Source organism: Schistocerca cancellata, chromosome 11 (assembly GCF_023864275.1).
Source record: "Schistocerca cancellata isolate TAMUIC-IGC-003103 chromosome 11, iqSchCanc2.1, whole genome shotgun sequence".
Taxonomy (NCBI): Eukaryota; Metazoa; Arthropoda; class Insecta; order Orthoptera; family Acrididae; genus Schistocerca; species Schistocerca cancellata.
This window is the reverse complement of record NC_064636.1, coordinates 76,010,861-76,033,589: the sequence shown is the minus strand read 5'-3', so window position 1 is coordinate 76,033,589 and position 22,729 is coordinate 76,010,861. Positions and strand designations below refer to the sequence as shown.

The 22,729-nt window shown below is 44.5% G+C and overlaps 1 protein-coding gene across 1 annotated transcript in view; it reads right to left on the bottom strand.

Annotated features, from left to right (window-relative positions):
• LOC126108781 (cation-dependent mannose-6-phosphate receptor-like) overlaps window positions 1-22,729 on the bottom strand; it is a 124,289-nt gene that overhangs the window by 91,271 nt on the left and 10,289 nt on the right. The gene's annotated exons all lie outside the window — the stretch shown is intronic.

The window sequence follows — 22,729 nt, the reverse complement described above, 5'->3', positions numbered from 1 at the left end:
CTAGAACTTAGAACTACTTAAACCTAGCTAACCCTAAGGACATCACACAACACCCAGTCATCACGAGGCAGAGAAAATCCCTGACCCCGCCAGGAATCGAACCCAGGAACCTGGGCGTGGGAAGTCCAGATTACAAGAAGTATATAAGCTCACTTGGAATCACTATAACAAGAAATCTATTTCTGTCAATGCGAAACTAAGGCATTACAACACAGTAGTCCTACCAGAAGAACTTTATGCTGCAGAAACTACAGTGTTTAATGGTCATGCGAAGATCAGAGAGATTGAAAAGCAGGAAAGAAAAATTCTGAGGAGAATATATGGACCAGTGTTTCAGGAAGGAATTTAAATGAGGAGGCCAATGACTTACAAAGACATAGAAACAATAACAGACACCATTAGAAAGAGAAGGATGAAATTTTATGGACTTATCATCATCATCATCATCATCATCATCATCATCAGTGTTCTGCCAAAAGGCAGGTTTTCACATGGTCGTTCTCCAGGCTGTCTGGTCTTCTGCCATCCTCTTCAGGTCTGCATAATTTCCTCTTCCCTTCATGTCGTCTTATCACCTTGTATCTCCTCCTTCCTCTCACTCTTCTCCCACAAACCGATCCTTCCAAAGCATCTGCTAGGAAGCACTCCCTCCTCAGTGAATGTCCCAACCAGTTTTTTTTCCTTTCTCTTACAACCTTCAGCAGACATCTTCTCTCACCAACCCTTTCCAATACTCTTTCATTACTCACTCTTTCCATCCAGCTTATTCTCTCCATTCTCCTTCACATCATCTCAAATGCTTCTAACCTTTCTTTCATCCTCTCGTCTCGGTGTCCATGTTTCTGCCCCATATAGTGCCACACTCCAGCCAAAACATTTGACAAGCCTTTTCCTTAGTCCTTTATCTAATTTACTACATAAGAGTCTCCTCTTTCTGTCGAATGCCTCCTTTGCTTTGGCAACTCGAGTTTTCATCGCCTGGTGACATCTCAAGTCTTCAGTTACTGTGCTTCCGAGATATTTAAATTGACTTACTTGGCTAATGGTAGGTTATCCTATTTTAATATTGGACAGTCCGCGTCTTGTACTGATGACCATACACTCTGTTTTTGCTGTGTTTATTTGCATCCCATATTCCACACAAGCTTCATTCACATCTTTGAGCATGTTATTCACTGTCTGCTCACTTTCTACCACTAATAACATGTCATCAGCAAATCTTATACATTCTATCCTCTTTCCACCAATACATATTCCTCTTTTCCCATCTAAGCTTTTAGCAACAATCTCTTCAAGGTATACGTTAGACAACAGTGGGGAAAGGCAACAACCTTGTCTAACACCTCGTCCAATGCTGCTTCCTTCTGACACTTCATTTCCTATCCTTATCCTTACTTTCTGGTGTAAATATAGATTCTGTATTAGTCGTCTCTCTTTCCAATCTACTCGTTTCCTCTTCAAAATACCCATCAGCTTGTTGCACAGAACTCTGTCAAAAGCCTATTCTATATAAAAACAGCAAAGATTTCTCTACCTTTTCCCATATATCTTTCCCCTATAGCATCTCTCGTTCCTTTTCCTCTTCTAAATCTGAACTGCTCCTCTGCAATCCCTCTATCCAGCTTGCCATATAGCCTTCTATTCAACACTCTCAGCAAGACTTTAGCTGCATGAGAATTTAGACTGATGGTCCGGTGCTCTTCACATTTTTTAGTGTTTCTCCTTTTCTCTGTAGACTATTTCTCTTCTTGCCTTGTTTCCCACACTCTTCAACAGTTCTGCTGGCAAGTCATCAATTCCACACACCTTCCTATTCTTCAACTCCTTCAGCACCTTTTCTACTTCTGCTTCCGAGATGGTAAATCCCTTTCCATCTTCCGGCACATATTGCTCCTCTTCAACCTTAATTTCGCTTTGCATTTCATCCCCCTTATACAGACATTCAATATATACTTGCCATCTGCTCAAAACCTCCTGTGGTTCTTCTGCTAGAGTACCATCCGCTCTTTCTATTTCCATGTTATTCCTCTTTCTTTTACGTTCAAAAACTATCTCACTAGCCAGTCTATACATCATTTCATACTTTCTCTCTCTCTCCATTTTCTCTATTTCATTGCATTTCTGTTTCATCCATTTTTCTCTTGCTTCTTCAGTTTCTCTTCTTAATTCATTATTCAGTTTCCTGTACCTCTTTTTGCCTTCTTCAGTTTCTACACTTTTCCACTTATCAGCAGGATGAATAAAACCAGGCTCACAAGGCAAATATTTGAAATAGTAAACAAGAACAAAAACAAGAGAAAGTGGATCACTTAAACAGAAGAAGGCATTAAATAACTGAGAATCACACAAGACAACATAAATAATAGAGAACAGTTTAGAAACATCATAAAGAAACACACACTTAAACAAGAACAGAATAGAACGAGAGAAAGATGGTCGGAAGAACGCAAGAGAGAACACAGTGAACGTATGAAGAGAATTTGGAAAGAAAGAAGAAGAAATCATGACCACTCAAGTTAAATCACTCTCTTAAAAGGAAATATTCGTAATAATAATAATCATAATAATCATAATAATAATAGCAACTATTACAGCCACATCTACATACACACTCCACAACCCACCATAAAGCGTGTGGTGGAGACTGCCCTGGACCACTACAAGTCATTTCTTTTCCTGTTCCACTCGCAGATAAGGTGCGGGAAAAACGATTGTCTGTACGCTTTCATACAAGCCCTAATCTCTCTAATCGTACCTTCTCAGCCCTTACGCAATGTGTACACTGGCAGCAGCAGAATCGTTCTGCAGTCAGCCTCGAATGCCAGTTCTCTAAATTTTCTCAACAGTGCTCCAAGAAAAGAACATCGCCTTCCCTCCAGTGATTCTCATTTGAGTTCCCGAAGCATCTCCGTAAAACTTGCACCTCGTTCGAACCTACCAATAACAAAACCAGCAGCTTACCTCTGAATTACTTTGATGTCTTCCTTCAATCTGACCTGGTACAGATCCAGAACACTCTAGCAGTACTAAAGAATACGTCCCACCAGTGTCCTATATGTGGTCTCCTTTACAAGCGAACCACTCTTTACTCAAACTCTCCCAACAAAGCCGAGTCATCCATTCACCTTCCCTGCCACAATTCTCACACACTCGTTCCATTTAATGTCGTTTTGCGACATTAAGCCTCACGAGGACGTTGTTATCACGAGAAAGAAAACTGACGTTCTACGGATCGGAGCGTGGAATGTCAGATCCCTTAATTGGGCAGGTAGGTTAGAAAATTTAAAAAGGGAAGTGGATAGGTTAAAGTTAGATATAGCGGCAATTAGTGAAGTTCGGTGGCAGGAGGAACAAGACTTCTGGTCAGGTGACCACAGGGTTACACATACAAAATCAAATAGGGGTAATACAGGAGTAGGTTTAATAATGAATAAAAAATAGGAGTGCGGGTAAGCTACTACAAACAGCATAGTGAACGCATTATTGTAGCTAAATTAGACACGAAGCCCACGCATACCACAGTAGTACAAGTTTATATGCCAACTAGCTCCGCGGATGACAAAGAGATTGATGAAATGCATGATGAAATAAAAGAAATTATTCAGATAGTGAAGGGAGACGAAAATTTAATAGTCATGGGTGACTGTAATTCGATAATAGGAAAAGGAAGAGGGGGAAATGTAGTAGGTGAATATGGAATGGGGGTTAGAAATGAAAGAGGAACCCGCCTGGTAGAATTTTGCACAGAGCATAACTTAATCATAGCTAACACTTCGTTCAAGAATCATGAAAGAAGGCTGTATACATGGAAGAGGCCTGGAGATACTAAAAGGTATCAGATACATTATATAATGGTAGTACAGAGATTTAGGAACCAGATTTTAAATTGTAAGACATTTCCAGGGGCAGATGTGGACTCTGACCACAATCTATTGGTTATGAACTGTAGATTAAAACTGAAGAAACTGCAAAAAGGTAGGAATTTAAGGAGATGTGACCTGATTAACAGACAGAACCAGAGGTGGTAGAGAGTTTCAGAGAGAGCATAAGGGAACAATTGACAGGAATGGGGGAAAGAAACACAGTAAGAGGAAGAATGGGTAGCTTTGAGGGATGAAATAGTGAAGGCAGCAGGGGATCAAGTAGGTAAAAAGACGAGGGCTAATAGGAATCCTTGGGTAACAGAAGAGATACTGCATTTAATTGATGAAAGGAGAAAATACAAAAATGCAGTAAATGAAGCAGGCAGAAAGGAATACAAACGTCTCAAAAATGAGATCAAGAGTAAGTGCGAAATGACTAAGCAGGGATGGCTAGAGGACAAATGTAAGGATGTAGAGGCTTATCTCACTAGTGGTAAGATAGATACTGACAACAGAAAAATTAAAGACACCTTTGGAGAAAGGAGAACCACTTGCATGAATATCAAGAGCTTTGATGGAAACCCAGTTCTAAGCAAAGAAGGGAAAACAGAAAGGTGGAAGGGTATATAGAGGGTCTATACAAGGGTGATGTACTTTAGGACAGTATTATGGAAATGGAAGAGGATATAGATTAAGATGAAATGGGAGATACGATACAGCGTGAAGAGTTTGACAGAGCACTGAAAGACCTAAGCCGAAACAAGGCCCCGGAGTAGACAACATTCCATTAGAACTACTGATAGCCTTGGGAGAGCCAGTCCTGACAAAACTCTACCATCTGGTGAGCAAGATGTATGAGACAGGCGAAATACCCTCAGACTTCAAGAAGAATATAATAATTCCAATCCCAAAGAAAGCAGGGGTTGACAGATGTAAAATTTCCGAACTATCAGTGTAATAAGTCACAGCTGCAAAATACTAACACAAATTCTTTACAGACAAATGGAAAATCTGGTAGAAGCCGGCCTCGGGAAAGATCAGTTTGGATCAGTAGAAAAGTTGGAACATGTGAGGCAATACTGACGCTACGACTTATCTTAGAAGAAAGGTTAAGGAAAGGCATACCTACGTTTCTAGCATTTGTAGACTTAGAGAAAGCTTTTGACAATGTTGACTGGAATACTCTCTTTCAAATTCTGAAGGTGGCAGGGGTAAAATACAGGGAGCGAAAGGCAATTTACAATTTGTACAGAAACCAGATGGCAGTTACAAGAGTCGAGGGGCATGAAAGGGAAGCAGTGGTTGGGAAGGGAGTGAGACAGGGTTGTAGCCTCTCCCCGATGTTATTCAATCTGTATATTGAGCAAGCAGTAAAGGAAACAAAAGAAAAATTTGGAGTAGGAATTAAAATCCATGGAGAAGAAATAAAAACTTTGAGGTTTGCCGATGACATTGTAATTCTGTCAGAGACAGCAAAGGACTTGGAAGAGCAGTTGAACGGAATGGACAGTTTCTTGAGAGGAGGATATAAGATGAACATCAACAAAAGCAAAATGAGGATAATGGAATGTTGACAAATTAAGTCGGGTGATGCTGAGGGAATTAGATTAGGAAATGAGACACTTAAAGTAGTAAAGGAGTTTTGCTATTTGGGGAGCAAAATAACTGATGATGGTCAAAGTAGAGAGGATATAAATTGTAGACTGGCTATGGCAAGGGAAGCGTTTCTGAAGAAGAGAAATTTGTTAACATCGAGTATAGATTTAAGTGTCAGGAAGTCATTTCTGAAAGTATTTGTATGGAGTGTACCCATGTATGGAAGTGAAACATGGACGATAACTAGTTTGGACAAGAAGAGAATAGAAGCTTTCGAAATGTGGTGCTACAGAAGAATGCTGAAGATTAGATGGGTAGATCACATAACTAATGAAGAGGTACTGAATAGAATTGGGGAGAAGAAGAGTTTGTGGCACAACTTGACTAGAAGAAGGGATCAGTTGGTAGGGCTTATTCTGAGGCATCAAGGGATCACCAATTTAGTATTGGAGGGCAGCGTGGAGGGTAAAAATCGTAGAGGGAGACTAAGAGATGAATACACTAAGCCGATTCAGAAGGATGTAGATTGTAGTAGGTACTGGGAGATGAAGCAGCTTGCACAGGATAGAGTAGCATGGAGAGCTGCATCAAAGCAGTCTCTGGACTAAAGACCACAAACAACAACGTCTAAATAATTAAACTATGTGACTGTGTCATGCTAGACATTAGTATAGCTGTAAGCGAACATTATGGGTTTGTTTTTCCTTCTAATCCACATTAACTTACACTTTTCTAGATCCAGAGCCAGCTACCATTCATCATAGCAGAAATTTTGTCCAAATCATCATATATCATCCTACAGTCACACATCTTTGACACTTTCCTGTCCACCGTAGCATAACCTGAAAACAACCGTGGATTGCCGCCCACCCTGTCCACTAGGTCATTTATCCATACAGAAAATATCAGCAGTCCTATCACACTTCCCTGGGGCACTGCTGACGATACCCTTGTCTCTGGTGAACATTCACCGTCAATGACAACATACTGGGTCCTGTTACTTAAGAAGTGTTCGAGCCACTCAGATATCTGGGGACTTATTCCATACGGTCGTAGCTTCATTAAGAGTCACAGTGTAGCACTGTGTCAAACGCTTTACGGAAATCTAGGAATATGTAATCTGCCTTTTGCCCTTCATCCATAGTTCGCAGTGTGTCATGTGACAAAATGGCAAGCGGATGCTTTCTAAAACCACGCTTTGAAACATAAGTTCGTCGGTCTCTACGAAACTTATTATATTCGAACTCAGAATAGAAGTCTGCAGCAAATCGATGTAAGGGATAATGGTCTGTAACTTTGCGGGTCCGTTCTTTTACCCTTCTCGTATACAAATGCCGACAGCATTTTTTTCCAGCTGCTACAGACTTTGTGCTCGGAGAGAGATTCAAAACAAATGCAGGCTAAGTAAGGGCCCATTCTGAAGAGTACTCTTTGTAAAATCGAGTTGGGGTTCCATCCAGACCTGGCAACTTGTTTGTTTTCAACTCTTTCAGTAGTTCCTCTACACCGGTGATGCTTGTTCCTATGTTATCCGTACGGGTCTCTCTGCTATGGTCAAACTGCAGGAAATTATTCATGAGAGTGTAAAGAGCATAAAAGGTCATACAGACAGAAATGCACAGTGTCTATGTACAAGGAAAGCAAAGTTCTGTCGTTCTGCCCAGAATGGCGAATCGGACCGAACGACCACTGTGTCTTCAGCCACTGGTTATCATTTGGATGCAGCACAGAAGTAAGTTAGGTTAGATTAGATTAGACCCACAAAAGAGGGAATACTCCTGGGTGTGGAACATGTCAGATAAACACATTACAAAAATGTAATTAGAAAAACTTGAGTTCCATTAATTTTAATGATCCTCAGTCAATAAGGAGTAAAATTATGTACATGAATTAAATTTAAACTTCTAATATTTACGGGTTTAATACTTACTTAAATCCATCATTCAGACATTTGCTAGTTTCTTGGCTATTTCAACCAAGTATTGTCAAAAATTAAAGTACATTATTCATTGCAGTGATCCTCAGTTAAGAACAGTCAGATTATGTACAAGATTTAAAATTAAACTTTCACTATTTACAGATTTAAGACTTACACCTGCTTTCCATACATCCATCATTCATTTACACAGTAGGTAGTTACTTGGTTGTTACAACCAGGTATTGTCAAAAATTATAGTATAATAAATTTTCATTAAAATGGTACCAGGTTTCGCCAACGTTCACCCTGAATTCATAACAAACTGTGGCAAGTATACAAAAGTATGGCTGGCTCAATTTTTCACAAACATAATGCAAACTGGCAATAACCCACAAGAACTCAAACGAACTAAGGTAATAGCTATTCTAAAGCCTGGGAAGCCAGCTGACAACCCAAAAAGCTACAGACCAATTGCCCTGCTGTCTGTAATTTACAAATTACTAGAGAAGCTTATATATAACAGAATTAGCCCAGAATTGTTCAGGTCGATCCCAGTTGAACAGGCAGGCTTTCGGCCAGGAAGAAGTTGTACTGACCAGGTGTTGTCATTCACTACTTACATTGAGGTGGGATTCCAGAGAAAATTGAAAACATCAGTCGCCTTTATTGACCTCTCAGCAGCTTACAACACTGTGTGGAGAGAAGGTATCACGTACAAAATTCTTCGAGTAATTCCTTGCAAATCTATAGCACGCTTAATAGACAGCATGCTCAATGATAGGGTGTTCCAAATAACTATGGACACTGACTACAGCTCCATCAAAAAACTAAAGAATGGCTTACCACAAGGATCAGTGCTTGCACCACAGCTGTTTAGCCTCTATATTGCAGACCTGCCGTAAACACAATCAAGAAAGTTCGGGTATGCTGACGATTGGGCCCTCACTACAAGATGTAGCACAATTGAAGCATCTGAGGATATCCTAACGAAAGACCTGAAGATAATGGGTGAATATTTCCGGAGGTGGAGACTTCAACCAAATGCTTCCAAAACACAGGTTAGTTGCTTCCATCTCAACAACAAACTCGCTGGAAAGGAACTCAACATTTGATTTGAAAACACTGTTCTCAGGCATAATAAAACTCCAAAGTACTTGGGCATGAGGCTGGACAGAACACTATCTTTTAAAGAGCACCTAACAAAGACTGCCGAAAAATTAAAGACAAGAAACAACATTATTCAAAAGCTCTGTGGTACTACCTGGGGAGCAACGGCCTCCACTCTCCGCACCTCTGCTTTAGCAATTGTATTCTGGGCTGCCGAATACTGTGCTCCGATTTGGCTAAACAGCCCACATGTAAAAAAGGTGGATGTCCAGTTGCATAACACTATAAGGACAATTTCTGGAGTAATTAAACCCACTCCAACGCAATGGCTCCCAATATTAAGCCACATCCCGCCGCCACACCTGCGACGTACTGACGCTCTTGTACGTGAATACAAAAACGTCATGGGAAATCGAAGCCTGCCAATCCACCAAGACATTGAGGCTGCAAACACTAATAGGCTTCGATCTAGGAACCCGCCAACAAGAACAGCATGGAACTGTGTACAAGAAGATTTCATTATCACAAACGCATGACCTGAAAAATGGAACGCATGGTAAAATCATAACATGCCTTGCGTCACACAAAAGCCACCTGGTTTTGACCTACCACGCAAAACGTGGTCCACTCTAAATAGGATTAGAACTCGTCATGGCAGATGTGCTTACTCCCTGTATAAATGGGGTAAAATACTATCCCCTCAGTGTGACTGCGGAGAAAGTCAGACCATCAGTCACATTGTTGAAGAGTGTTCCAGAAGAGCCTACAATGGGAGCCCCGACGACTTCCTGCTCGCAACTCCAGAGTCGATAGATTATACTAATAGACTTGATGTTTGTTTATAATCTGTAAACTTTGTTATATTAGTAATGTTGGTTTGCAATTATTAACGTTTCTTATATTAGTGATTTCTCTGTTTCTTTCTTATGTGTCTGTATTGCCATACGATAAATAATAATAAATTAAAATGGTCTACTGCACTTGTTGAGAAACTCATGGATGGAACAGGAGGAGTTGGCCACCAAAAATTCTTTTAAATTATGTTTAAATTGTGAATTGTCTAAAACTAAACTCTTAATGGTTGCTGGTAACTTATTGAAAATATGCGTTGCTGAATACTGGACTCCTTTCTGGGCAAGAGTAAGTGATTTTAAATCTTTATGTATATTATTCTTATTCCTAGTATTGATACTGTGTACTAAGCAGTTAGTTGGAAAAAGATATGTATTATTTACAACAAACTTCATTAAGGAATAAATATACTGAGAAGCTGTGGCTAATATGCCCAATCCTTTGAATAGGTTTCGACGTGATGTTCTTGGATTTACACTACTCATTACTCTTATTATACGCTTCTGTACTCTAAAAATTTTTTCTCTTTTTGTGGAGCTACCCCAAAATATGATTCCAGTAAACTGATGTGCCGGCCAGTGTCGGCTCTGCAGACCTCGGAGCTGCTGCTACTCGCTCAAGCAGCTCTTCAGCTGACATCTGTATGCTGAGTGGGCCCCGTTCCAGTCTTTCCACCAAAGAAAAATTATCAGCTATATAGGGAATTTAAGCCAGGTCCTCTGCATGGCAATCATCTACACTGACATCAGCTACAGAGGTAGACTGTCTATACTACAACTCCAAATCCGAGCAAACCTCAGAAGGACCTCCGGTATGAAATGACCGCCGTGTCATCCTCGGCCGACAGGCGTCACTGGATGCAGATACGGAGGTGTGTGTGGTCAGCATATCGCTCTCACGGCCGTTGTCAGTTTTTGCGACCAGAACTGCTACTTCTCATTCGAGTAGCTCTTTGACTGGCCTCTAGAGGGCCAATTGCATCTAGTTTACCAACAGCACTTGGCAGACCCGGATGGTCACCCACCTGATTGCTAGCCGAGCCTGATAGTGCTTAAATTTGGTGACCTGACAGGAACCAGTGTTACCACTGCAGCAAGACCGCTGGCCTCTTTGCTACAAGGTATTTATCAAACAATGGGAAATCCAGGATGGAATTTAACAATAATATGAGAGGAGGAGGAGGAGATTAGTGTTTAACATCCCGTCGACAACGAGGTCATTAGAGACGGAGCGCAAGCTCGGGTGAGGAAAGGATCGGGAAGGAAACTGGCCTTGTCCTTTCGAAGGAACCATCCCGGCATTTGCCTGAAGCGATTTCGGGAAATCACGGAAAACCTAAATCAGGATGGCCGGAGACGGGATTGAACCGTCGTCCTCCCGAATGCGAGTCCAGTGTGCTAACCACTACGCCACCTCGCTCGGTAACAATATTATGGGAAAGATAGTTGCTACTCACCATATAGCGGAGATGCTCTATCGCAGATAGGCGCACCAAAAAGACTCTCACAATTAATAATTTATCACACCTGTACAGTGCAATGCAGTGCACAACATGCTGTGATGGGATCACCATTAGACAGGGTGCTCAAAGTGACTCCCGTAAGCCTCCAAGTGTGCTTGAACACAGGTAGCAACAACATGCATTCACTTGTGCCATCCTGCAACTGAATGATGTCACAGGCAGTACGAACACATTGTTGCAGTATATGCAGCACATCTGGAGTGTGCTCTGTATACAAATGTGATCAAAAAATAACAGGAATTTCTTAATTTCAAGTGCTTTACACATCCCATTTTCAATTTTTTATTTCTTATGTCATTGGCACTCCTGTTCCTGATGCATGCATTTTCATCTGTTATAAAAATTTAATTTATTGCTGACAGTCAAAAAGGTTGTCAATGATTGCTTTACAGCTTGTGCCAGCTGGATCCTTCCCAACCACATCAGCCTCTCTGAACTACACAGGTGGGAACTCTCCCTGCAATATATCCTACATTCCTGTAACCCTCCTGGCCTTAATCTTCATTAATCATTGTCCTTCACTCACCTATTCCCTTACCTGTTCTCACTCTGCAGCCTTCTATTTCCCAACTACACTCCAGTCTTTTTATTTCTCTCCTTTTCCACTGCCCCCCCCCCCCCCTCCACCCCCTCGCCCTCCGCTTACATCCCGACTGCACTTAACCGCCCTACCCTCTCTTTACATCCTCCCTCTGTGCTCCCAAAAGCGGCACATTATTGTCTCCCCCCCCCCCCCCGACCATGCTATCCCCCCCCTCCCCACCCCAGCCCCCTCCTTACCGCCACCACCCAGACTGCTTTTCTCGTCATTTGCAGTTGCTTGCAGTCTGGCCCCAGAAGCCAGAGACCGTGCTCATGTGTATCTGAGCTAAGTCTGTGTGAATGTGAATATATATACACTCATACTCATAAATTAAGGATAATTGCATAATGTGGTGCCACACAATGTGGCACTACACAAAACTGGCGCCAACAGCGTAGGCAGATAGGGAACACACACTACACAGATCTGAAAGTCCAGGGTATTGGTGATAAGTTGAGAAAACTGTCCTGAAACACGTATGCTACAAAACACCACTGTTTCCTGCTCACGTACCCCAACATCAATATGGGATATGATCACAATGCACACCTACAAAGGCCACTTCAATAAAGGTGTGTTTATTTATTTCTTATCCAAAAACATATCATCTGAAAAAAACTAACAATGGCCACTCTGGATCAGATGGTCGAGCAGCTGCTGGGGTATAGCCTCCCATTCTTGCACCAGTGGCTATCAGAGTTCCTGAAGTGTCGTAGGGATTTGAAGACGTGCAGCGATACGACGACCGAGAGCATCCCAGACATGCTCGATGGGGTTTAGGTCTGGAGAACAGGCAGGCCACTCTATTCGCCTGATATCTTCTCTTTCAAGGTACTCCTCCACCATGGCAGCTCGGTGGGGCCGTATGTAATCATCCATCAGGAGGAAGGTGGGACCCACTGCACCCCTGAAAAGGCGGACATACTGGTGCAAAATGACGTCCCGATACACCTGACCTGTTACAGTTCCTCTGTTAAAGACATGCAGGGGTGTACGTGCACCAATCATAATACCACCCCGCACCATCAAACCACAACCTCCATACAGGTCCCTGTCAAAGACATTAAGGGGTTGGTATCTGGTTCCTGGTTCATGCCCGATGAAAAACTGGTGAAAATCTTTGTTCAAACTATACCTGGACTTGTCCGTGAACATAAGCTGGAACCACTGTTCCAACGACCATGTACTGTGTTCTTGACCCCAGGCTTTACGGGCTCTCCTGTGACCAGGGGTCAGTGGAATGCACCTTGCAGGTCTCCGGGCGAATAAACAGTGTCTGTTAAGTCATCTGTAGACTGTGTGTCTGCAGACAACTGTTCCAGTAGGGGTGGTAAGGTCCCAAGCAAGGCTACCTGCAGTACTCCGTGGTTGTCTGCGGGCACTGATGGTGAGATATCGGTCTTCTTGTGGTGTTGTACACTGTGGACTCCCGTACCATAGTACCTGGACATGTTTCTTGTCTGCTGGAATCATTGCTATAAGCTTGAGATCACACTTTGTAACACACGGAGGACCCGTGTTACGACCTGATGTGTTTGACCAGCCTCCAGTCACCCTAGTATTCTACCCCTCATAACATCATCAACATGTGTTCTTTGAGCCATTTTCAACACACAGTCACCATTAGCACGTCTGAAAACGTCTGCACACTTACTCGCTGCACCGTACTCTGATATGCACCAACACACCTCTGCGAATGTGGATTGCTGCCAGCACTACCATGCGACGACTTCAGGTCAAATGCACCGTATATTCATACCCCGAGGTGATTTAAGCCCGCAAACTGCCCACCAGAGCGTTGTTTCACCATGTATCAGCATTATCCTTAACTTATATATATAAAAACAAAGATGTGATTATAATAGAGGAAACATTCCACGTAGAAAAAATATACCTAAAAACAAAGATGATGTGACTTACCAAATGAAAGTGCTGGCAGGTCGACAGACACACAAACGAACACAAACATACACACAAAATTCAAGCTTTCGCAACAAACTGTTGCCTCATCAGGAAAGAGGGAAGGAGAGAGAAAGACGAAAGGATGTGGGTTTTAAGGGAGAGGGTAAGGAGTCATTCCAGTCCCGGGAGCGGAAAGACTTACCTTAGGGGGAAAAAGGGACGGGTATACACTCGAACACACACACATATCCATCCACACATATACAGACACAAGCAGACATATTTAAATATGTCTGCTTGTGTCTGTATATGTCATTCCAACAGTTTGTTGCGAAAGCTTGAATTTTGTGTGTATGTTTGTGTTCGTTTGTGTGTCTGTCGACCTGCCAGCACTTTCATTTGGTAAGTCACATCATCTTTGTTTTTAGGTATAAAAACAATAATGATGTGACTTACCAAACGAAAGTGCTGGCACGTCGATAGACACACAAACATACACACAAAATTCTAGCTTTCGCAACCAACGGTTGCCTCGTCAAGAAAGAGGGAAGGAGAGGGAAAGACGAAAGGATTTGGGTTTTAAGGGAGAGGGTAAGGAGTCATTCCAATCCCGGGAGCGGAAAGACTTACCTTAGGGGGAAAAAAGGACGGGTATACACTCGCACACACACACATATATGTGTGGATGGATATGTGTGTGTGTGCGCGCGAGTGTATAACCGTCCTTTTTTTCCTCCTAAGGTAAGTCTTTCCGCTCCCGGGATTGGAATCACTCCTTACTCTCTCCCTTAAAACCCAAATCCTTTCGTCTTTCCCTCTCCTTCCCTCTCTCCTGACGAGGCAACCGTTGGTTGCGAAAGCTAGAATTTTGTGTGTATGTTTGTGTGTGTATCGACGTGCCAGCGCTTTCGTTTGGTAAGTCACATCATCTTTGTTTTTAGATATATTTTTTCCCACGTGGAATGTATATATATATATATATATATATATATATATATATATATATATATATATATATATAATAGAGGGAAACATTCCACGTGGGAAAAATATATTTAAAAAGAAAGATGATGAGACTTACCAAACAAAAGCGCTGGCAGGTCGATAGACACACAAACAAACACAAACATACACACAAAATCCAGCTTTCGCAACCAACGGCCGCCCCGCCAGGAAAGAGGGAAGGAGAGGGAAAGACAAAAGGATTTGGGTTTCAAGGGAGAGGGCAAGGAGTCATTCCAATCCCGGGAGCGGAAAGACTTACCTTAGGGGGAAAAAAGGACAGGTATACACTCGCACACACACACATATCCATCCTCATACACAGACACAAGCAGTCTGCTTGTGTCTGTGTATATGAGGATGGATATGTGTGTGTGTGCGAGTGTATACCTGTCCTTTTTTCCCCCTAAGGTAAGTCTTTCCGCTCCCGGGATTGGAATGACTCCTTGCCCTCTCCCTTGAAACCCAAATCCTTTTGTCTTTCCCTCTCCTTCCCTCTTTCCTGGCGGGGCGGCCGTTGGTTGCGAAAGCTGGATTTTGTGTGTATGTTTGTGTTTGTTTGTGTGTCTATCGACCTGCCAGCGCTTTTGTTTGGTAAGTCTCATCATCTTTCTTTTTAAATATATATATATATATATATATATATATATATATATATATATATATATCGACCTGCCAGCGCTTTTGTTTGGTAAGTCTCATCATCTTTCTTTTTAAATATATATATATATATGTGTGTGTGTGTGTGTGTGTGTGTGTGTGTGTGTGTGTGTGTGTGTGTGTCTAAATTGGGAGAAGGTGTTCTGGCCAAAAGCTTGTGTTCAGTAGTCTTTTTGTTGTGCCTGTCTGCAACTCAACAGCTCCACTATATAGTGGGTAGCAATCTGTCCTTTTTAATAATATTGTAATTATTTCATCCTGAATTTACTATTTTCTTTCGTAGATCCCAATGTAATCGAGTAAATATTAAACTACCAGTGGATAACAAACGGGAGCTCATCAATAGAAGTTACACATTACCTGGAGCAAATTGTGTGTAAATCAAAGAACTCCGTACCACTGGGACCAACTGAATGAGGCAGTGCAGATGTTAAGACACTGGCCTCATATTTGGGAAGATAAGTGTTTGTTCTTGTAAGAAAACGAAATGGCTACAGCCGCCCTTATTATTTTATTTATTATGTAGTTACCAGGTTCTATCTGTATCTGTGATGTCTCATCAACCATCAACTGTCAACAGCTGAGCTGACAGTTAATGACTGGCGAGATGATATCGCAGTTACAGTATGTGTAAACCAGTTACATTGGCCACTGATGCATTGTATATATGGATTGTGATAAACCCTTCAGCATCAACCAAAGCCCAAAGATGGCGCATTGAAGTGCCCCCACTGGTAGCTACAAAATAAGTAAGATCATAAAGACGGCTTTAGGTATTTCCTTTTCTTACAATAGTGAATGGCCATTGTCCCCAACACCCACAGTCAAAAGGATGGAAATACAAAAAGAGTTTGTTCTGTCCAGGCATCCTGATTTTGGTTTTGAATCATTTTCCTAGCTCATTTCTTCATCAACGCCTCATAAAAGCATACTGATATATTGGATGAAAACAACAAGTTTATTGTAACCAGTCACTGTGTTTTTATCTCCAAAATACATTTCAATGGTTTAAACCTCCATTATTTAGAGTTTTTATGCATATTATGGCGCCGGCCACAGTGGCCGAGCAGTTCTAGGCTCTTCAGTCCGAAACCGCACTGCTGCTAAGGTCACAGGTTCGAATCCTGCCTTGGACATGGATGTGTGTGGTGTCCTTAGGTTCTTTAGGTTTAAGTAGTTCTAAGCTCTAGAGGACTGATGACCTCAGATGTTAAGTCCCATAGTACTTCGAGCCATCTGAACCATATTATGGCATGTGTGTGTTGTGTTACGACTTTTGGAGTAGCCCATGGCACAGTCTCCAGTCTCTAACACAACACAACACAACACAACACAACACACACACACACACACACACACACCTACCTGATAGCAGAAGCTTCAACCTGTAAGTCCTCCCTACACCAAGTAATACCACAAATTTTTCACCACAAAAAAATAAAATGGCTCACGTCTCAAGTATTGGTTTCCAGACATACCATTATAGGATTATTTTGAAACACCCTGCATAGACACGGTGGTGTGCCATTCCCTTTCTCCCAGCTTCAAACTGACTTTCCCATACAGTTATGGGGACACTTACAGTTTATTGTATGCTGGAACAAACGGCAGTGGAACTCAGCATTTTCCAAATTAACAAACATTGCTAGAGGTGAAAGAGACTGAAGAGTGGCTGATTAAAATACCAGGACTGACCAGGGATCAAACCCAGGAGCTTTGGAACCATAGTCTGACACTTTACAAGTAACAGTATTTTACCAGGTTAATGAATGTGTGCCTCACTACAAGCCAAAACTAAAAGTTTAACTTGTTCAATATTATTAACATAAAATACAACCCAGCCAATCAAAGTTTCATTTCCTTCCCTCTTGCATTTGCTAATGTTTTTTCAGATGATATGATTTTGGTTAAGAAATAAATAAATAAATACATCTTTATTGAAGTGGCCAATTCCACTTAACTTTTTGTTAACCTTTCTTCTGTGTAGATTGATTACTAAATGAAAAAATAAAATTTTACCTATAGTCACATGTTAATGGGCTTGGAGTCAGTTTTCAGAACTGACAGGAAATAGTGCAAGGGGCATAGCGGTATGTTCATGGTCCAGAAGTAACTGGTTGGTGTTACGTGTGTCTTCAGTGATGGGGTGCAAAACCATGTTTGATTCAGTTATCTGAAGCACGTTGTGTGTCAAAAAGTATTGTACAAGAGAGACCAAGTGAATGGAGCTGAGGATTGCAATGTGATATACTGTTACTTTTGCACTCACTATATGCCTTGGATTTTAAGGTTGTCAAGCTGTTCATGTGAAATTACATCAGTTATATGGTAGGGCTTCAGTTTTGGCACTGTTCTGCAACCAAGATGGAAGCTAACCCTTACACAACAAGCCTGTAACAGAGTACCCAATCCCGTCTCTGTCACTTGGTTGTTAATGAGCTACAAAATGTGACACTTCCAATATCCAGCACAGTATGAACATGGCTGCATTGTAACAGGCCTGACACCTTTCCCAACTGCCAAACGAACAGCCCATTTGCTCACGCATATCTTAATCTCGACAGTAAGTTTGCAGCTGATCCATCGAGACTTGCTGAGACTTCACTCTGTTTTACACAGCTGAGAGTGTAGTAGCTTACGAAGAACAAAGCCACACTATACCATAGGTGCAGTTACCTATACTACACTTGCAGGCAAGGTTGGTTGGTTGGTTGGTTGGTTTGTGGGATTAAAGGGACCAGACTGCTACGGTCATCGGTCCCTTTTTCCAAATACTAAAAACACCCACAGAGAATAAAAACGATTAACAGAATAGATCACAGACGACACAGAACAAGAGAAACTGAGACAAAGACCAGACAAAACGAACTAAAATCACACAGAGTGTGACGGTGGTTCACCGACCATAGAAATAAAGAGGGAAAACCCAACCACTTAGAAACACATTAAAAAATCAGTTTAAAATCGAAGGCCAAAGGCCAGAATCAACACAAGACAATAAAACAAAACAAACACTCAGATTAAATGATAAAAACCCCCTGCCTGAATAAAACGTAAAACTAAGTCAGCCGTAGCAGAGTCATCTGTTAAAAGGGCAGGGAGCGTGTTAGGCAGTGCGAACGACTGCCTGAGCACAGCTAAAAGTGGACAGTCCAATAAAATGTGGACCACTGTCAAAATGGAGCCGCAGCGACATAAAGGTGGGTCCTCACGTCGCAAGAAGTGGCCGTGCGTCATCCATGTGTGCCCAACACGCAGCCGGCAGAGGACAACAGACTCCTTGCGAGAGACCCGCAAGGAGGAGCACCACACACCGGTAGCCTCCTTGATGGCCTGAAGTTTGTTTCGTGAAGGCAGGGCGCGCCAGTCAGTGTCCCAAAGGTAGAGAATTTTGCTGCATAGGAACGCTCGCAAATCTGTCTCCGGGAGGCCAATGGCCAGAGATGGTGTACTGGTGGTCTCTTTCGCCAGGCGGTCAACATTCTCATTGCCGGGTATCCCAACATGGCCTGGGGTCCACACGAAGACCACAGAGCGGCCGCAACGGGCAAGAGTATGCAGGGACTCATGGATAGCCATCACCAGACGAGAACGAGGGAAACACTGGTCGAGAGCTCGTAAACCGCTCAGGGAATCGCTACAGATAACGAAGGACTCACCTGAGCAGGAGCGGATATACTCTAGGGCACGAAAGATGGCGACCAGCTCAGCAGTGTAAACGCTGCAGCCAGCCGGCAAGGAACGTTGTTCAGAATGGTCCCTAGAGTTAGCGCATAACTGACACGACCAGCAACTATCGAACTGTCAGTGTAAACAATGCCAGAGCCCTGATACGTTGCGAGGATGGAAAGAAAGCAGCGGCGGAAAGCCTCCAGAGGGACTGAGTCCTTCGGGCCCTGTGCCAATTCCAGCTGAAGGCGAGGGCGAGGCACACACCACGGGGGTGTACGCAGAGGTGCCCAGAAAGGAGGCGGAAGAGGTAAAGCCCCAAGCCCGGAGAGAAGCTCTCGGACGCGGATCGCGATCGTATATCCAGCCCTGGGCCTGCGTTCTGGAAGATGGACGTGCGACTGTGGAAATAGTAGCCGATAGTTAGGATGCCCGGGCAAGCTGAAAACATGGGCAGCATAAGAAGCCAGCAAATGTTGGCAGCGTAATCGCAGTGGAGTGACACCCGCCTCCACAAGTATGCTGTCCACTGGGCTGGTCTGGAAAGCACCAGTAGCAAGGTGGATCCCGCTGTGGAGGATTGGGTCCAGTGCCCGCAGCGCAGATGGGGATGCTGAGCCATAAGCCAGGCTCCCATAATCCAGACGGGACTGGATTAACGCCTCGTAGAGCCGTAACAGGGTAGATCGGTCGGCGCCCCAGCGGGTGTGGCTCAAGCATCTCAGAGCGTTTAGATGCCGCCAATACGTCTGTTTAAGCTGCCGAATATGAGGCAGTCGAGTCAACGGGGCATCAAAAACTACACCCAAAAACCTGTGGGTCTCCACCACAGCAAGGAGTGCATCGGCAAGATAAAGCCGCGGCTCAGGATGGACCGTTCGGCATCGGCAGAAATGCATAACGTGGGTCTTGGCAGCCGAAAACTGAAAACCATGTGCTACAGCCCAAGACTACGCCTTGCAGATAGCGCCCTGTAGCTGACGTTCAACAGCTGCAATGCCAGTAGAGCTGTAGTAAAGGCAGAAGTCGTCAGCATACAGGGAAGCGGAGACAGAATTTCCCACCGCTGCAGCGAGACCATTTATGGCAATTAAAAACAGGCAGACACTGAGGACTGATCCCTGTGGACCCCGTTCTCCTGGACTCGGGAGGAACTATGGGAGGCCGCGACTTGCACGCAGAAGGTACGATACGACAGAAAATTGCGGCTAAAGATCGGCAGAGGGCCCCAAAGACCCCATCCATGAAGCGTAGAAAGTATGTGATGACGCCATGTCGTATTGTATGCCTTCCGCATGTCGAAAAAGACAGCGACCAGGTGCTGACGGCGGGCAAAGGCAGTACGGATGGCCGACTCCACTCACCAGATTGTCGGTGGCGGAGCGGTCTTTACGGAACCCACCCTGAGACGGAGCCAGAAGGCCCCGAAACTCCAGTACCCAATTCAAGCGCCGGCTCACCATCCGTTTGAAAAGCTTGCAAAGAACGTTGGTGAGGCTAATGGGGCGGTAGCTGTCCACCTCCAAAGGGCTCTTGCCCGGTTTCAAAACGGGGATGACAATGCTTTCCCGCCATTGCGACGGAAACTCACCCTCGACCCAAATGCAGTTGTAAAGGTGGAGCAGCTGTCGCTGGCAGTCCACTGAAAGGTGTTTCAGCATCTGACAGTGGATGCTATCTGGCCCAGGAGCAGTATCAGGACAAGTGGCGAGGGCACTGCGAAATTCCGACTCACTGAATGGAACACTGTAAGATTCAGGATGATGGGTGCGAAAAGAAAGGCTCCGACGTTCCATCCGCTCTTTAATGGAGCAGAAGGCCAGTGGATAATTGGAAGAAGCGGAACTCAGAGCAAAATGCTCTGCCAAGCTGTTGGCAATTTCGTCGGAGTCTGTACAAACTGCTCCATTCACTGAGAGCGCAGGGACGCCAACAGGGGTCCGATAGCCATACAGGCGGCGGATCTTGGCCCAGACCTGTGATGGAGAGACATGGAGGCCAATGGTGGACACATACCGCTCCCAGCACTCCCACTTGCTTTGGCGGATAAGGCGGAGGGCCCACGCACGCAGCCATTTGAAGCTGATGAGGTGTTCAATGCAGGGATGTCGCTTGTGACACTGGAGCGCTCGCCGGCGATCTTTAATTGCTTCAGCGATCTCAGGCGGCGACCAAGGCACAGTCCGCCGCCGAGGGGACCCAGAAGAACGGGGAATGGCTGATTCGGCGGCAGTAACGATGCCCGTGGTGACCGATTGAACCACCGCATCAATGCCATCATTAGAGAGAGGCTCAATAGCGGCAATGGAGGAAAACAAGTCCCAGTCAGCCTGATTCATTGCCCACCGGCAAGGGCGCCCAGAAGACTGACGCTGTGGCAGTGACAGAAAGATCGGAAAGTGGTCACTACCACACAGGTTGTCATGCACTCTCCATTGGACAGATGATAAGAGGCTAGGGCTGCAGATCGAAAGGTCAATGGCGGAGTACGTACCATGCGACACACTGAAGTGTGTGAAGGAACCATCATTTAACAGCGAAAGACCGAGCTTGTAGGTAGCGGTGGAGTAGGTGCCACTGCAGGTGCCTTGGTCTTACGGGTCTTCAGTGTCATTTTGTCTCGCTGTTCCTTTGGTTGCCGTTGCTGAGAGGGCTTATTGGAGTCAGTCTCCGGGACCGAAGACGATCGCGAAGCTCGACAACCAGCGACCTATGGCTTCTTCAGCCACTGGTTGGTGTCTGCTGTGCCGCTGGTAGGAACCTGGGAAGGGAGTGACCCAAGGGATCCCTTCCGAGCGAGAGAAGCCGAAGAAGACTTACGCTTCTCCGGCTTAGAAGTGGGGACCTGTGTCCCCGGTGGTTTAGTGGGTGCTGCTCCTGAGGTAGATGGTGTGGGAGCAACAGCGAGAGAAGGCCCCCTCCCCCCCCCCCCCGGTCGTCAAGGGGGCAGGTGTGGTCCTCTGACTCTGAGAGCTGACTGTTTGTGGTGCAGCTAAAGGAGCTGGAGCAAGAGTGACAGTTGAGGCATAAGATGGCATCATGAGCACGGGATTTAGCCGTTCAAATTTCTGCTTAGCCTCAGGGTAAGTCAGTCGGTCCAGGGTCTTAAATTCCATGATTTTGCGTTCTTTCTGTAAGATCCTGCAGTCTGGTAAGCAAGGTGAATGAGGCTCTCCACAGTTGACACAGGTGGGAGGCGGAGCACACGGAGTATCGGGATGAGATAGGCGTCCGCAATCTCAACATGTGAGGCTGGAAGTGCTGCGCCAAGACATATGGATGAACTTCCAGCACTTAAAGCACCGCATCGGGGGAGGGATATAGGGGGCTTGACGTCACAACGGTAGACCATCACCTTGACCTTCTCCGGTAATGTATCACTCTCGAAGGCCAAGATGAAGGCACCGGTAGCAACCTGATTGTCCCTCGGACCCCGATGAACTCGCCGGACAAAATGAACACCTCTACGCTCTAAGTTGGCGCCCAGCTCGTCATCAGACTGCAAAAGTAGGTCCCTATGGAAAATAACACCCTGGACCATATTTAAACTCTTATGTGGTGTGATGGTAACGTTAACATCCCCCAACTTGTCACAAGCAAGTAACCTGCGTGACTGGGCGGAGGATGCCGTTTTTATCAAAACTGACCCAGAGCGCATTTTGGACAAGCCCTCCACCTCCCCAAACTTGTCCTCTAAATGCTCTACAAACAACTGAGGCTTCACGGATACAAAGTATTCCCCATCAGCTCTGGTACAGACGAGATACCTGGGCGAATACGTGTCACTGTCATTCATTGCCTTTCGTTCCTCCCACGGTGTGGCCAGGGAGGGGAATGATTTGCGGTCATAAACGTTACCTTTAAAATGAGCCCTCGAACGCTTAGAGACTGCTGGCAGCTGGCCACCAGCGAGAGATGATGTACCATACTTCATTGCGAGTCATCCGCCCTGATGCCACGCACTCCGACCATGGGCACTCCCCACGGGCGCCACACAGCCACAGCAAAGGCCACCTGGCAGGATGGCCATTGCCGGGAGTCCCGATGCCCCAGGG